Below are 17,492 nucleotides of genomic sequence, written 5' to 3'. Positions count from 1 at the left end.
AACAAATTGTTAAAACCATTCTGAGAGCAAATCCTTTGCGGTTTGGGGAGCAGGATTTTAGTTTTATTAAAGATTCAGTGTTAGAGTTGACTTTCTGTACAAAGTCATAGTTTTATTGATTTGTTAAGGTATTTAAAAATAGAATTTGGCTGTGTTAAAGACAAGACAACAGGCCCAAAATGGAGTCAGTTATACCAAGCCCCATGTTACCAAACCGAGACAATTATAGTTTCGGCTCTCACAGAGATGGAATCTTAAACCGGTCAATCAGGAATCACCTAATAAGCACTAGTTCGGTAATCTGCCTGATAGACCCCTGCTGTCCCCTAAAGGAGAGTGATCTTGTATAACCAATCCACTTCTTTTTAGGCAAAGAAGTTCCCTGTTCCTTCTGCCTGTAAAAAAGTCTCTCATTTTGTACACCTCTTCGGAGCTCCTTTTTGTCTGCTAGATGGGATACTGCCGATTCATGTTTGTTGGATAAAGCCAATAAGATCTTTAAAATTTACTCAGTTGAATTTTGTTTTTTAACAGCTGTTATAACTGTATAAATGGGTTACTCTAATTTGCAAGAGAGAAAAAATGGTATCATGGGAATTTCTAATGTTTTTATAACTTAGTTGTGCTGGGTAATCAGGAAGCCAGGACTGACCCTTCCTTAAGGATTCAAGATGACTCTGTTTTGTTTTGGTATATGGCTGTGTCTTTCTCTGCATCTGTATCTGTTTTATTTAAATTTCTAATATTTATGCCTGACAAATTATGTTATATTATGTAAAATATTATCTTCTATTTTTTTTTTTTTTTTCACCTTCCTATGGCTGTTACTTGTGCTCGGATACCAAAAAAAAAAAAAAAAAAGGCTGGAAGATGACTACCGATGGAAATTGCCGTGAAAAGCAAGCAAAGTATATTTCCATTCTAATGCTTACTAGCAGTAAAGCACATTGTTAAACTTTATAAATGTTTTTAAAGAGTTATTTATTGACATACAGACTTCTTATCCCATCAATAATTACATCTAAATGGGAATGTTAATTCATTTAAGCCATTGTGTGTCAAAGTAGCTCTGAGAAATAAGCACCCACCACTCTGTTCTTTTCCCTAATATGCAGGTTTTATAGCTATCTTGTTTTAAAAATTGTTCTTGGGAAATTTGTTAATTTTCATTGTGATTAATTCTTGATTTACACTCATTTATCTAGTTTTGTCACTAGTGAATAGTTAGAATCCATACCTATTCTTTGACTAATGATTTAGACATTTATCAACATATAATATGCTTTTCATTCGTGTTAAGCAGTTAAGTATTTATTTTTTAATTTTTATTTTGTGTTAAGGGAGGAAGGTCGTTCAGCTTGTGTGACACGTTTCGCAGTAGTATAAAAATGTAAATTTGCTTCGACTTTTCCTAAGTGTGTGTTTAGCAATGTCTTAAATGTTCCTTCTGCTTGTTTATCCTTTTTCTATTCCTACTTTTCGTACTCACCAGAATAATAGAAATGGTCAGTGAGTGTAATTCACTTTTGTATGTAAATTATTGTTCTAAGGGCAGTTAATAATGGTCACTTCTTGCTCTTCAGGAGTTTTATAATCTGTAACAATCATTTTTGGAATGTTTTTCCGAGTAGTTAGTTAATAAAAATAATTAAACTATCGAATTTGAAAATGAGTTACCCTTTGGATAAACTAGAGCTGTTTTAAGATTATCCTTTAAAAATGTCACCTGTGGTCAGTTGCATTCTAATAAGCTTTCAGGGATGGGAGAGAAAGGTATGCAAAAAGGCATGTCATGATCAGCCCTGTGCTCGTGGATGATGCTGAGGGATGAGTGTGTAGGTGGTGTTGCAGACAGGCTCAGTAGCTATTGTGTGTCATGGTAAAAGCACTAGAGAGAGCCTGAGTCGAGTAATGACTAGACATAAAGAGAAGACGGTAATGACAATTCAAGGAATTGGGATGAAGTTTAAGCCATTGGAAATTACCTCTTTTGGGAGGTAAAAAACTTAAATTTCAGCAATTTTCTATAGTTCAACTTAATACGTTCATTATCAACTTGTGTTAGTAAAGAAAAATACACCTGTTAATATTTGAAATGAAGACAAACACTGAACGGCTGTAGTATTTATAAGGAAGGGATCAGTAACACTAGAACGGAAAGATTTTATGGAGAGAGTTGATGTGTTTTCTAACATCCACCTCCAACATGCCCTTTAGGATCTACTTCAGATCCTATTTGTATTAAGTTTTTACTCAGCATCCAAGTGGCAGAAAAGTGTTCCATGATGGGAGAGGGTAAAGAACCTATGTATTCATTTGTCAACAACCTCTGTTGATTTTCTAGAATGTGTTCCTGAGCCTCATATGAGAAAAGAACAGTTGGATCTCTGTGGCTCTCCTTGATCAGAATATGTTCAAACTAAGCCTCCGAGATAAAAGTTCCTGCCTGCAACCCGAATTTTTTGGTTGTTGTTGTTTAACCTTCTCACTGTCCTTTAAGGACGCATACTAGCTCTAATCCATGAGAGCTTCCCACTGATTACATTAGCTATGGGTTACCTGTGGAACTCTGACTAAAGCTTCCCAGATTACTCCTCCATGAGCTAACATACTATGGTTCTTTTCAGAAGACGTTTTTGGGTGCGTTCCTTTTAAAAGAATGGATTAGTGAAATGGTAAATAATGGCTTTGGTTAAAGGCCTTTTTGTATTGACTGATGACCTCTTTATAGCGACCTTGAGCTGTTATTTACAACTTAGGTTATTTCATACAGTCTTTTGTCACCAGATATACTTACCCTCCTGTGGAGTAGGGATTCTATCTGATGTGTCTTTATACCTTTACTGTAAGAGACAGATGAGGCGAAAGTTGCCTGTAAAAATAGCGTATGCCCTACAAACAGAAGATATTACACCTCCATAGTAGGCTGAGTGTTTAGTGAATAGATGTTGATAGGATTTAAAGGCAGGAAAGAGCAGTCAGTTGTCCATAGTTGATTCAACCTGTCTCCTGTTGTTGAACACTTGGGTTGTTTCCAGCATTTTGCTTTTATTTGAAATATTGTAATGAATGAGCTTGTACAGATCCTCAGTTCCTTATCTGAAATCCATAGGGGGACTAGATATGTTTTGAAATTCACAGTTTTTTGGATTTTTACAATTGTTAATGCGATGCATGTTCCAAAATTAGAGCAGTTCTAGAGGAGGCAGCACCAGGTAAACAAACAGGTTACTGGTTCTGGTGGAAGATGTGTGGTTATCATTATCACAGTGTTGGCTAAATAAAGACTGTAAATAGCTTCATATTAATTAAATAAAGACTGTAAATAGCTTCATATTAATTCAGGTTAATTTTGTTGCGGAATGACTTTATAGCAAAGTTAGGAAATTGCTTTTGGTTTTTGGCGATTATGGAATGTGCCTATATGTATGTGTGCTAGTATATTTGCGGGAATAATCTCCACTGTGGATTTTTCTGCGTCAAGAGAAAATGCATTTGTAGTTTTATTCAGTATTGCCAAATTTCGCTTGCTGGCATTGTACCTGTTTCTACTCTCACCAGCAACATGTGGAGGCAGAGCTGGTCTTTCCCAGTATTACTACTAGTCTGTGCTGTCAGACTTTAGGATTTTTGCCAATCTGATAAGTGAAAAATAGAATCTCATAGTTTTACAAAGAACATTTTTAAAGACAAGGAATGGCAGTTCATATGGCTTTGGTTAAGGACTTTTGTGTTGACTGATCACCTTTTAACAGTGACTGACGGCAGGGACACAGGGCATTCATTGTTACCTCTCCTTTCTTACCTGTCTCTCTTTTGTCCCAAACATGATGGCCCAAGGTTACGTTTGTGCTCAGTCTGTTAATCCAGTCAAGAGTGGACATTTACCATACAGTCAATTTTATGTTTGTCCCTGAGTTTATATGGTGAAAGTTTATTTTCTGTTTCCCAGGCAGGATTTGGAGCTAGAATATTAATAGTGAACAAAACCCCTGGAAAATGCAAAATTCCATGCTAAATGTTAGGATACACTGTTTCTGTAGGCTAAGGAACTTTGGCAATTGTTGTAAAGCTCATCTCTGCCTTTGGACTTTCATACTATCTGTTTCTTCCCAGTGGAATAACATTTTTCTAGACTTCCATCCAGGATGGGCTTCTTTTTGTCACTCAGCCCTCAGTTTAAACATCACTTCTTCAGTCAGATACCTGAGTACCCAGTCTAAAATAGCCTTAGAGTCTTTCCAGCTTGTTTTATTTTCGTCATAGCTGTCAGTACCACCCGGTGTTTTGATGTTTGTTTATTGTCTGACTCCCACCACTAGCATTTAAGCTCCATTTGATCAGGACTTGTGTCTTGTTTAGTGCTGTGTCCCAGGGCCTGGAACAGTGCCCGGCGTGGGCTGCATTTTTAGTAATTGATCCTGGAAGGAATGTCTTCTTTCATCCTCAGCCTTTCTGCTTGCTGCGGCTTCCAGATTACCCTTCCCCCACCCTTCCCTTTCCTTGCTCCCAAACTCCTATTTGTCCTTCAATATGCTGTTTGATTCAGGAAGGAAGATGATATGTACAATTTGATTTCATTCCGAAACTATAATAATTATTTTGGTTCTCTTTTGAAACATTTCCAAAATTTCCTGATTTGAATTAAAACTTTGAAGCTGAGTTTTGATATTCGAAACATTATTATTATTATTATATTTTTTGGTTGGGCATGGGGGAGCTTTAACAGGAGTGACTTTTGCCTAGCTAAGTTGCTTTCTTTGCTTTAAAAAGATTGCTTCTTTGTTATTTCTGTGATTGTTACCTTTTTTTTTTCTCTCTCTTAAGAGCGTAGGTTCTTGTGTTGATCATTTGGAAGGATTGGTGTTCCATGTACTCAGCTTTTAGTTATTGAGTAATAGTTTTCCCATTAGAGATAGCCTAAGAGGGGAAAAGTTACATAAAACCACAAATCTTTACTATTCAGAAATAAAGCTGCCCATGCCAATTGCTCAGGTGTTGCAGATGTTGGAGATGGCATAACACATACCATATGTGTTAGAAAATAAAAGGGGTAAGGGCAGGAGTTTAAGGAATCAGAAGAACCTCATTTCTGTATTTCTTGCTATTGTAAGTTTAAACTAGACGTTGTGCCTCATTTTAATATGCAGTTATTTGGGGTGTTTGTATGTTTTATGTTTTGATCACTGTTCAGTATTTAAACTCCTTCAAATGTGCAAAGATTAAATGTTTAATAAAAATTGCTTGTTGTTTTCAACATCTGTGTTCAGAGAACAATGGCCCACTGGAGTGCAGAAAGCTTGTAAAGTTTTCAAATGTATTGAGAATGACAGAAAGTTCAGTGAAGAGTTTGCTTCCCTCATTACAGAACTACTTTTGTGGCTGCGATTACACTGAGAGCATCTTTAATTGCTTTAAAATCTGAATGCATGATAAGAATGGATTAATTTGATTTTTCTGTTACTACAAGTAGCAGATGGTTTATGTCTTAGGAATGCTCATGTTGTAAAATGAGATCCCCAGCTCATCCGTGATTGGTCACTGTTAATGAAGCATGCTGTGCTGATTATTGATTTAGAAAATGAGGATGACATGAGTATTGTGTGTGTTGCTGTAATAAATTAAAGAGGAGTATTTTAATAGCCAGCAGACATACACCTTAAATAACATGAAATATTTGATTTTCTATTCAGGTGGTCTCTGCCCTGTCAAACTAATTTTATTGTTTATTAAAAAGATATACTTTTATAGTTTCAGCTAACAAGCAGATGGTCGTCTTTACTTGTTTCTGTTTTGTATTGCTGTATGACCGATCAGATGCATGATAGGAACCCAAATTAGCTTGTTGTCTGCAAAGCAGTGGTGTAGCCATGGAAGCCTTTTGCAGAGTGTGTGTGTGTGAGTGCGTGAGTGCGTGCTTGTGCACGCACCCACACGTCTCTCCTTTACTGTTGCCTTACTGTTCAATTCTTGTTTTTGAGAATAAAGCTGTATATTGAAAGTTCTTTTCAATAATTTTAATTTCTGTTCCAAATTAATTTTTAAAGGGCAAATGCAGGAGGAAAGTAATGGCAATGTCACATTTGTTGGTTTTAGACGGTTTCCCTTGAACGTGGATGTGAATTTACAGTCATGTCTTATTGCAGGTGCATTGTAAAAGTCAGGGTGATGACAGTTTACTGATATTTTTACTTAAAGCTTTATATGTGTGTGGTATTCAGTGATATTCACAGATATGTAAGTGCTCTGTCTTGATGGCAAAATACCGTTTAGTGAAGCACAGCAGGTGGATTGCCTTCTTAGCATCACTTAATGTGTCTCAGTCTATTTCCAGAAGGCTGGATACTTTTTTATTTCAAGTACTAAATGCATTACTTATATTGGAATAAAAAATTTGAGTTATTTCATGACAGTTTCCGTTTGATGGCAGTCTTAACTGTGGCCAGGATGTAAGCATTACAGGTAAAGTGCTTCTCACCTTGACCGTGGGTAAGACTACAGAAGAGGACAGTCTCTGGTGTATTTTTTTAACTTTGTGTACGTACGCTTGCATTTTTAAGTTTCAATATTTGATGAATTCTGTTTTACTTTTATAGATGTGTTTCAGTTCACATGAACGTGGCCCTTTTTAGCAGTTTAGTGTTATTTCTGAGTGATTTAAGAAATTGAAATTACAGGCAGTGGAATCACAGTCCTAAAGTAACACTGTGGATAGTGACCAGTGAGATAAGGGGAAATGAGTATGCTTAAATGGTCCACTTTTAACCCTGAGTTTTAGCCATTTAAAGCATACTCATGGTAGTAAAATTTTTTTTAATGAATACTTTAGTAATAATTACAAATCACATAGAAAGAGAGAGACTCAGTGATTTAAGAGACTTGATTTGATAATGCTATATCATTATTACATGTAAAAAAACTTAGCCTACATAATGTTTCTGCGGGCAGCTTCCTTCACATTAGATTATTTCACGGGATGCTTGGGAAAAACCAGTAGAGGTTGGGAAGTAAAATTAAATGGATTAATTTTATGTTTTATGTGACAATCCAATTTCAAAAGGATACTAGAAAAGTATTCATTATTGAAACACTATATATGAGAGGAAAGTACAGCCTGTTGCATATTTGCTGATAGTTATAGTGTGACTCTCTTTTGTAACTTGTAATAAAAATATAAGCTTTTTCCTAATCAGTTAACGTCTGTATTTTTGTTCATTTATTTATCAGGGGACAAAAACCATTAAAATTCATAAGGATTTGTTTTTAGGTAACTTTTAAATGTTTTGTGACTAGTAGTCAACTTCACTGAATAGGAAAATGAAGAGATACCTGCTTCTGTTTTGGTCAAACAGTACAAATTAGATATGGAAGAGAAATTTCCACTTGATAGAAGTGTTAAGAAAAACACACACATTCTTGGCAATGGTTTATAATTAATAACCGAAGTTATTCAAATTAATGCTGTTCGAAATAATTTTCAGTAGAATAATCGAAAAGTTTTGGGAAATTCTGTTTAGATATACCGAAGAATTTATACTTTAAGGGGCCAAGAAAGTGATTTTTTAAATGTATATTTTAAATAGTTTATCTAATGCACATATATATCCTCTTTTCTGTCAACCCTGATAAGTGAGTGGCTTTATTATTTTTCAGTGTAAATTATTTTTATATTCAGAGCTCTAATCATATAGTAAATTTTTGTTACAGGGAGGAAAAAATTAATATCAACATTCTCTTCCCCCTCCCATGTTTATGTTTAATGCATTTTTTCCCCTCAACAATAGCTACGAGAAGTCTAGAAAGATTGTTATGAAAAGCACCTTTTCAAGACAAATGTCAATTTACTGATAATGATTTTTATTAACATTTGTCTTAATGTACTTTCTGGATCGAGGATGCACAATGTGTTTTTATTTTTGTTTTTTTATTTTTCCTTTTACAATACAAAACACTGCTTTTTGAGGAAAGCATAGTTGCTGATAACTTTGAAGTTATTTTCAGGAAGAGAAATGATTGCCATTAGGTACACTGGTTTCCTGCTGTGTGAAATTCTAACACCCTGGGTTGGAATATGTCCTATACAGAATTCTATAGTTAGATATTTTAAATCTTAGCCAACTGATTTTTTTAAATGTTTTATGTTTTGAAAGATTTAAAAGAAGTAAAAGAAAAATTGGACAAGATTGTAAATAAATGTTTCAGCCACATCCCTCACATCTTGTTCTTCAGAGCAGTGTAAGGAAATAGAAGAATTGAAGTGTCGTAGATGTCTCGTTGCACATATTGCAAGAAACAGCTATAGAATTAGATCATGAAATCAGCTATCCTCATGTGCAATGATCAGGTGGTTACTATGGTAACATTTCCATTTTCGAATTTTTGTAGAGTTAAAATTTGTAGTCATCCCATCATTGGCTTTTGATTTTTCATGTAAATATATCACTGTGCTACCTGCATGCTATTAAGTGACACCAGCCACAGCACTTAACCACCACCCCTATACTGTAGGCTAGGGAATCAAAAATAGGAAAATGAAAGAAATGAGAACATTTTGCTAAATTACATTTTAAGACTGTCCTGATGTTGCTGGTAAAATTTTAGGCATTTCTTAGGAGGAGTAAGAGCATTGCCAGTTACGCTTTAATTTTATATCATATGAAATTGGTTAGGCATGGTAGCAGTCGGAGGTAAGGAGGGCTTTAATTTATCAGCTAAATGGGTGCTAAATAACCAAAACAGAAGTAATGACCCTTCCAAGACTGAGAAGATTCATTTTGAAGACAGTCCCCTTTTATTTTAACCTTAACTGTTTGAAATTTGTTCTGTGTTCAGATATTCAAAAGTTGCCCTGCTTATTTGACTTCTGATGATAAAATCAGACTCTAATATCTTAGACTAACTTGGATTAAAATAGCCTATAATGTTCCCTTGTATCAATTACTGTATTCTAGTAAAGATTCCTACTGTTTTTGTTTTGTTTTGCTTCCCAAAGCCCCCTGCTGCTGTTGATTACACCTAGATCTGCTACTGATTGGAACTGTTAAAAGGCAAAGATAGTGTGGCGGGTTGCTGAATCATTTAATTGTAGGACTAATAAGAGATGTTCTCTCTGCGGCCTAAAAGAGATAGTGGCACTTGAGTGTATATGTATAAAGAGGCCAAGAAATAGTCTTTAATAATTTTTGAACGTGTGAAATTTATTTACTTAGTGAATATATTTACTTGTAACATAATTGAGATTTATCAGCAGCCTGGTTGGATTCCTAAACCATGTATGTGAACTCTGTTGAGAGGAAAGGAGAAGGGAGGAGAAATGCTAGAGAAAATTTAGTACTAACAATTATTTTTACTCTGGCAGTTGAATGCTGTTCGTTTTTATAAAGCTAAAACAAATGGATAACTATGTGTATAATTGTTAATTCAGTTGTTGAGACATTTGATAATAAAATGGCAAGAAATTCAAAGTTAAGTTTTCATTTGTAATTGAAGCTGTTTGTAAGCCCCAGTGCACAATATAAAATGCAGGTTATGTAAGCTACAAGCTCCAGGAGAAGTTTACATACAGCTTTTGGAATCTAGAGATAGGATTTCCATGATAGCCGTGGGTACTTTATGAAGCATCCACAAATCAAGAACAACTGTCACATTGTACCCTCACTACTTCAAAATTGGAGATAATCCTTTGTTGGAACTTTGTGAGAGATTATTTGGACGGGAATAGTTATACACAAGTGTCTTACATGATACTTTATTACTACCCCTTCTGTTCATTATAAATAATTGCTTCTTCTTTTAAAGCCATTTCAGGTTTTTAGGTGCAGACTAAATCAATGGTTTTAAGTAATTAGTTTGACGTTACATACATCTATTGAGAGGTATGACTGACTAGAACTTGAAATGGGAAAAAGCGAATGTTCTTTTAAGATATTTATTGAAACATTTTGATCAGGGAAATCGCATGAAGGATGCTGGCTGGAAGGGCGCTGGCACTAATGTATACACTGGGTTGGAGAGACCAGTTAGAAAGTTGACACAGTTCTGTGGCTGACAATAGAAACAAAGTAGTATTCAGTGCTGGTGTCTCTTTTTGTTGGTGTCTCATTGAATCAAGCATCAATAAACTCTGAAAACACTGTTGAAATCTTAATGAATATTCACTATTAATGAATAGTGAACATTCATGTCTTCTTAAGTAATAAACCATTAGACGGTAAGCTCCTTGAGGGCAAATATTACTCATTTTTGTGATCTCAGCATTTGACACAAGGTGTTGCTTACGGTAGTCATTCAGCCTTTTAAAGTGAAAAAAAGTAAACAGAAAGGTCTTGTATTGGTTTGCTAGGGCTACCATAACAAAGTATCACAAACGGAGTGGCTGAAACAACAGAAATGTATTGCATCACGGTTCTGGAGGCTAGAATTCTGAGGTCAGGGAGTTAGCAGGGTTGGTTCCTACTGAGCACTCTGGAGAAGGATCTGTTCCAGGCCTCTCTCCTGGGACTGTAGATGACCATCTTCTCCCTGTGTCTTCACATCATCTTCCCTCTGTATGTGGCTAAGTTTCCTCTTTCGGTAAGAACTCCAGTCATATTGCATGAGGGCCCACCTTGATAATGACATTATAACTTTCCCCCATAATGCTGTGTCTCCAAATAAGGTCACACTCTGAGGCACTGGGGATGAGGACTTAAACATATAATGTTGAGGGGTCATAAATCAACCCGTAGCACCTCTATTTGAAGTTGATACGGTTTACAGGCCAATGGCTAATGACACATACAGTTAATCAAAAAATAAATATAGTCATAAACAAAAAAGAAATATGTCAGTATAGGGACCCACAGCTATAGGTCCCTTTGTAATTAATACCATGTGACGTAATTTTCACCTCAATTTATTTTAATATTTTTCAATTTATATCTGCAAATTGACAGCTAATCGTTGTACTGGTTTCCATCTAGTGGCAGAAATGGAGATGGAAGGCTAAGTCTCAAAAGTACAATAGAGGGCTTCCCTGGTGGCGCAGTGGTTGAGAGTCCGCCTGCCGATGCAGGGGACACGGGTTCGTGCCCTGGTCTGGGAGGATCCCACATGTCGCGGAGCGGCTGGGCCCGTGAGCCATGGCCGCTGAGCCTGCGCGTCCGGAGCCTGTGCTCCGCAACGGGAGAGGCCACAACAGTGAGAGGCCCGCATACCGCAAAAAAAAAAAAAAAAAAAAAAAGTACAATAGAACTAAATTCCCCTTTTATTTCACCTTGTTTAGAATAATCTAAATCATCATCCACCCTCACCACACAGACTTCTTGTTTTAAGAAAACAAGCATTAGTATTGAAATATTATTGGTAATAACTAGATTATAATGTTGTACCAGGTGGGTTTTTATGTACAATTTTGAACAGGTAGTCATTTATCTAGAACAGATTCTCTAGAAGCATGGTCCCTGGACCAGCAGCTCAGATTTACCTATTGATCAGAAATTCTGAGGGTGGAGTCCAGGACTCTGTTTCACTGAGACCTTGGGTGATTCTGGTGTACACCAACATTTGAGAACCACTGGGCTGAATGTAGGTATAATACCTAATTGTAATGTTTTCAGTAATTATACAAGCTTAGAGTTATTTTTTCCTTCTCCTATGATTTTCCTTATATTATTTGATACTGAGACTTTGATTAGGAATGCCACCCAAAATTATTACAGTATTTTTGTGGAAAACATTAATCTCTGTTGTTGGTTTATTGTGTATCTTTTTTGAAATGTTTTATGTTTACAAAAGCATATACAACTCTCTCTCTCTCTAAATATATATATATAATTCTTCCCTCTTCTTTTTCTCCTTCTACAGATAGTAACATAGGACCTTGCTGTTTTCACTTATTATAACTTGTAAGTCTTTCTGTGTCAATACATCGTTCTTTTGTATGTTTTTTTCTTCTTTATTCCTTTTTAATAGCTAGATGGTAATACCACTGTATGCATGTACAATATAACTTATTTAACAAGTCCCCAATTGATGGACATTCAGGTTGGTTTCAACATTTTGCTATCGTAAAAATTCTGTGAGGAATATTATTGTGTGTTTAAGTTATATCTATAATTTCACATATATACAGGTATATTCATAGCATAATTTCATAAGAATGTAATTTCAAGGACAAAGAGAGAGAGAGAGAGAGAGTGTGTGTGTGTGTGTGTGTGTGTGTGTGTATACACACATATAATTGATGGCTGTTTCCAAGTTACCCTCCATGACAGTTGTACCAATTTATACCCCCTTTAACAGATAGAAGTTATTGCTTCAAAAATGTGTTTTTGAAAGATGCAACAGTGTTATATAACAGCATTATGTTTTTGAAGGAAACATCTATGTTAAGCTAAAAAAAAAAAAAACTCCACAAAACTTAAAGTTTTAATAAACAGTATATAAGACTACTTCAGAGTTTCTTACATTTAAGTTATAATTTGTTTTAGAAATTTCTTGCTGCATAAACTGAAGACAGAATTGAAGATTTGTTTCCACTAATGTGAAGTAAATCTACATTTTAGTGATTCATTAAAAAGTAATTTTTACATATCTGGAAAAACATATCTTTGAAATAGTGTTGGTTTAGTGTCAGTGAGTACTTGGACAGTCTTTAAATGTGAGGCTTATTTGAAATCCTACATATGTAATTGTTAAAAATTTATGATTTTTTTTGGTATCCACCATAATGCTTTTATTTTATTTTTTTATTTTTAAAATAAATTTATTTATTTATTTATTTTATTTTTGGCTGTGTTGGGTCTTCATTGCTGGGTGCGGGCTTTCTCTAGCTGCAGAGAGCGGGGGCTACTCTTCATTGCGGTGTGCTGGCTTCTCATTGCGGTGGCTTCTCTTGTTGTGGAGCACGGGCTCTAGGTGCGCAGGCTTCAGTACTTGTGGCACGCGGGCTCAGTAGTTGTGGCTCTTGGGCTTTAGAGTGCAGGAGCTCAGTAGTTGTGGCTCACGGGCTTAGTTGCTCCGCGGCATGTGGTATCTTCCCGGACCAGAGATCAAACCTGTGACCTCTGCATTGGCGGGCAGATTCTTAACCACTGTGCCACCAGGGAAGTCCCAGACCATAATGTTTTTAATTAAAACCCTTTTTAGGCTTTTCATTTACGCAGTATCATTGGTTTATATTGTGTTAATCATTTCAAAATCTAAAATGAAGCAGTGAGTGAGACACCAGAGCATTGGGTTTTTTGTGTGTTTTTAAAAACATTCTATACTCCCCCCCCCTTTTTTTTTAACACTCTCTTAACTTAAAACTACTAAACAGATTTTTATTTTAATCGTTGGAACAAAAAATGTTCTCTTGGGCTGATACCAGTACTTTCTATGCCAAGTTACAGACCGGAATCTATTTTTATAGGCCAAGATACAAACCTCTGAAAACCAGAGTTTATAATGGAAACACTGACAGGCCCTTAACTATCACAGCACACATGGCACTGCTGAAATCATAAGGTACAAGGCACAAGATTTCACATGCAGGGTGAACATTGAATTTTTCAGCAATTGTATTGTCAAATGCCTTTCCAGTAGGATTTAGTAAGCATCATGTGTAAATGTAGCTGTGCTCGGGGCCGTGAAAGCACAGTGTATGGGCCTATTCCTGCCCTCTGAACGCTTGTCCCCAGGTACACAGACACTGAGAAGCACTGAAATAAACCTGTTGTGAGACAGCCTTGTGAGTGGATTTGGTTGGAGAGAAATACGTGCACTTCCTGATCTCTAGGTTTAATTCGTGGCTCAGCCCTGAAAATCTTGCATGTTTTTGCATGTAGACCACTACACATGATTCTGGGTATTATTACAAAGCAGGCAGAGCTAATCAGTTACATCTTCATTTTAATACTATCACTGAAGAAAGCTTAAACACTATGTTGTTACACAGTTTGATACTGGGTAGTTGAATTGAAGACTTACCATTTACTCCCTCTTTGAGGGACCCTATTTAGGTAAAAAAATAAAAATAGCCTTTTTCAAAGGCCGCGTTTGATTACTCAACTTTGATTAAACAAAAATCATTAAAACAACCACCATGGGGTTTTTAATTACTGTGCTTTATTTTAGTAATATTTTAGTTTAAATGGGACTGGTTCTCCTACCATTAGTTAATGATTGCCATCAGTTAACCCAGAGTGAATGAGCCTACAGTGTATTAAGTACTTTAGAGGGAAAACTCAGAACATGGCAGATGCCTATATGGGAAAATAGTGAAAATGGTTTGAGCTCTATAGTTAATTTGAATGTTCACGAAGGGTTGTGTTCTCACACTTTTAACGCCAACGTTGTCTACTCTCTTTCTTCCTTTTCTTTATCTTGTTAAGTGTTGGACAGAAGTGGAGGTGTTATGTCAGATATGCTATCTTAGAAGCATCGGGAAGTGTTAGAGAAAACCAGTGTCTTGTGGGAAGATAATGAAGTGATAGTTTGTTGGTACAGGTTTTGCAAGTAGTGCCAGAAGGAAGAGGTAAGGGGAAGATGTTAATTTGAATCTGAATCAGATTTTCTGTTCTAGTTAAATTTTCCTTATCCTTTGACCTATATCCATGTACATTTAATACTGTTTAGATAGGAGACATGCTTCTATCCTAAGAGGTATCTTTTATGCATCAGACTGGTTTTCCATTAATGTAGAGAATATGGACATTTTTGAGTAGTTTTAAGATTTTTGCATCAGTCATTAAATTTCTTCACCTAATGTGTTAGAAATAATGCTTTAGTATCCTGAAAGATGGAAAACTTCTAAAGTAATCTATTTAATTCTGTGCAGTTGTACTAATTCTAGAATGGGCAGCCCTCATTTCCATCTTTTACTTTGTTGTTCTATTTCTTTAGGGAAGAGAGTCTGTATACTAACTCCTATCTACTTCCCCTCGCCATTGCTGTAGAGAACTTCACCACGGGTTTAAGGAAATAAGTTGATCTTGGTTATATAGGTAGAAGATAGTATATTTTAGAAGTTCCATTTCATGAAGGTACTTCACTGTGAAGTAAAATGAAGAGGGTGTGTGTGTGTGTGTGTGTGTGTGTGTCTGTGTCTGTGTCTGTGTCTGTATGGGGGTGGGGGGAGCAGAGAAAGAGAGGAACAGACATACAGTGAGTTCCTAGATTTACAGATTTATCTGCTTTATAAATTGTTCTGGAAAAAAAAGTACAATAACAGAAGCATAATACTACATGAAACCAAAATCTAGAAGAATTTCTAGAGCTGACTAAACTTTCTTTTGTCATTTACCTCCACAGCTCAGAGGGCTGATAACCATTAAGGGCCTGATGGCGTATTAGACAATTCGCAAACTCTCTTTTATACTGACTCTATTAATAAATTTATCCAGTTCATACTTACCATTAGCAGTTTCTGACTAAAATTGGTTTTAGGAAGGGCAGTATTTTTAATCAATGAAAGAAGAGACTCAGATTTTGCTTTGCTTTTGTGCCCCATGAAGCGGAGATTGGGTGAGTTGGTGCCAGAATTTTCTTTTCCAGCTCATTCATGGGCTCATCCTCTCCCTTAGTTCCCTCTTATTAGGACTGGATATGCCAGACACTGGGCTGGGAGCTCCTGGCCTTCGATGGTTGTCCTTTACTCAAAAACAACTCAAGGTCTTGGATTTACTTAATGATATTTATACTTTTAAATTCGGTTTCAGGCTTCAATATTTTTGCTTTCTTTACATATTGGCATTAATAGGTCAAATAAGCTAGTGCTCTGTCTTAAATATTTTATCTTTGAATTGTAAGGAAAAAACAGATTTATGTATTATTGGAATGTAAAAAATGAGTTTTCCTCGTGAAACAAATTGAGAATGTTTTTGAACTTAGGTAAATAATTGGAGGAGATTTTTGTCCACTTAGTTTCCAAGCAAATACAAGTATTCCAGGTAAAAGCCTTAGCTGATGGATAATATTTTATGCCTAATATTGAAAAATGCACGAGTGCCTTGGGGAACTAGAGAATGAAGAGGCTGTGAGGGGAAGGGTTAATTCCCATGCTTATTCCTTGTAAAATATTGTACTTCCTTTTGCGTTCCTTTAATCTAAATTATGATCACTTCCTCCAGGGAGAGAAATGAGCTCTAGTTACCTTGCTGCTGCTGCTGCTGAGCTTAGTTGTAACCATCAACCCTTTCCACCCCCGGTGGTTGGTATTTTGATTCTGAAGATAAAGTGTGTATTTGTACACTTGTTCCTATTAAATTATATACTTTCTGGTTGGGGCCTTCCAAGACTACAGTTTCTTATATAAGCTCCCAGCTCTCAAATAAGCTCTCCGTCCTGCCCTGTCATTCTGTGTCCTCATCCTCTTTACATTTTCTTCATAACACATGACACTACTTGACGTGCGAACTATATTTTATCCTTGATTTGGTATTTGCCTTCACCTAGAATATTAATTCTTTGAGACTTTTACGGTCTTGTTTACCACCAAATGATTATCTTCTAGCCGAGCGTCTGGCACGCGGGAGGATTCAACAGGTATTTATTCAGTTGAATGTATGTTACAGCTGTGCCACCCCTGCTTTCTCCAGTTTCTGCTTACCACCTTCTTTCCTTCCTCAAGAGACATATTGAGGAAACATGACATGAAATCTAATTTTAATGTGTAAGGTAGTGAACAAATCTAATGGGACCCTCAAAGGATCTGTGGTTTTGAACTCTTAAGTACCATCTTGTTTTTGATCTTGTTCTGATCACCTAGTACCATCTTGTTTTTGATGTTGTTCTGATCACCTAGCTGAGTAAATATATCCACCAGACCAGTGACAGTGTGACAGTGATGGTAATAACAATAATAGCTAACAGTTATTGAGTGCTTACTACAAATGTTTCAGGTGTAAGTCCTTCAGGGATATTTGTTTAATCCTCACAAAACCTGTGAAATGTGTACTTCCCACTTTTAGATTGAGGGTATTGAGGTACAGGGCATTAAACCAACTTGCGTAAGTTTAGGTAGTTAGTAAAGACATTTTCTCAGTTTGAGCCTAGAAACTGTGACTCTGTCCCTGGTGTCAACAGTGTTAGGCTGGAGGCTTCCTTTTGCAGGAATGGTAAAGGGTGGTGCTGGTGCCGTCTGGGCCCTCTTCTCTGGGCTCAAACAGAAAGAAACCTTCTGTTTCACTAACTTTTTTCTCATTTGAAGTATAAATAGGGGACTGACTTTTACATGATCCAATTTCTGAATTTATTCAATTTAACAGTTTAAAATTGAATGAAAAGGAGTTAGGAAACATTTCAGAGAGAATGGAATATGTGAGATGAACTTCGAGAAGTGATTAGTGAGATCGGGTCTGATGGATATTTATTCATTAATTTGACAGTATTTTCTATCTATTCTTTGTTAAGCCATGAGATTAGAAGAGTTAAAAAAAAAAAAAAAAAGGTTCAGAGAGAGGAATGGATTGGATAGGTTTCCTTGACCAAGGCTAGTTGCCCAAATAAATAGAGAGAGGTAGGAAAACACT

At 36.1% G+C, this 17,492-nt stretch overlaps 1 protein-coding gene across 3 annotated transcripts in view; it reads left to right on the top strand.

Moving 5' to 3' along the window:
* TBC1D5 (TBC1 domain family member 5) overlaps positions 1-17,492 on the top strand; it is a 538,071-nt gene that overhangs the window by 163,465 nt on the left and 357,114 nt on the right. The window lies entirely within an intron of this gene.

This window comes from Delphinus delphis, chromosome 4 (assembly GCF_949987515.2).
Source record: "Delphinus delphis chromosome 4, mDelDel1.2, whole genome shotgun sequence".
Lineage (NCBI taxonomy): Eukaryota > Metazoa > Chordata > Mammalia > Artiodactyla > Delphinidae > Delphinus > Delphinus delphis.
The sequence above is the reverse complement of the archived record's forward strand: the minus strand, read 5'-3'. Positions and strand labels throughout refer to the sequence as shown.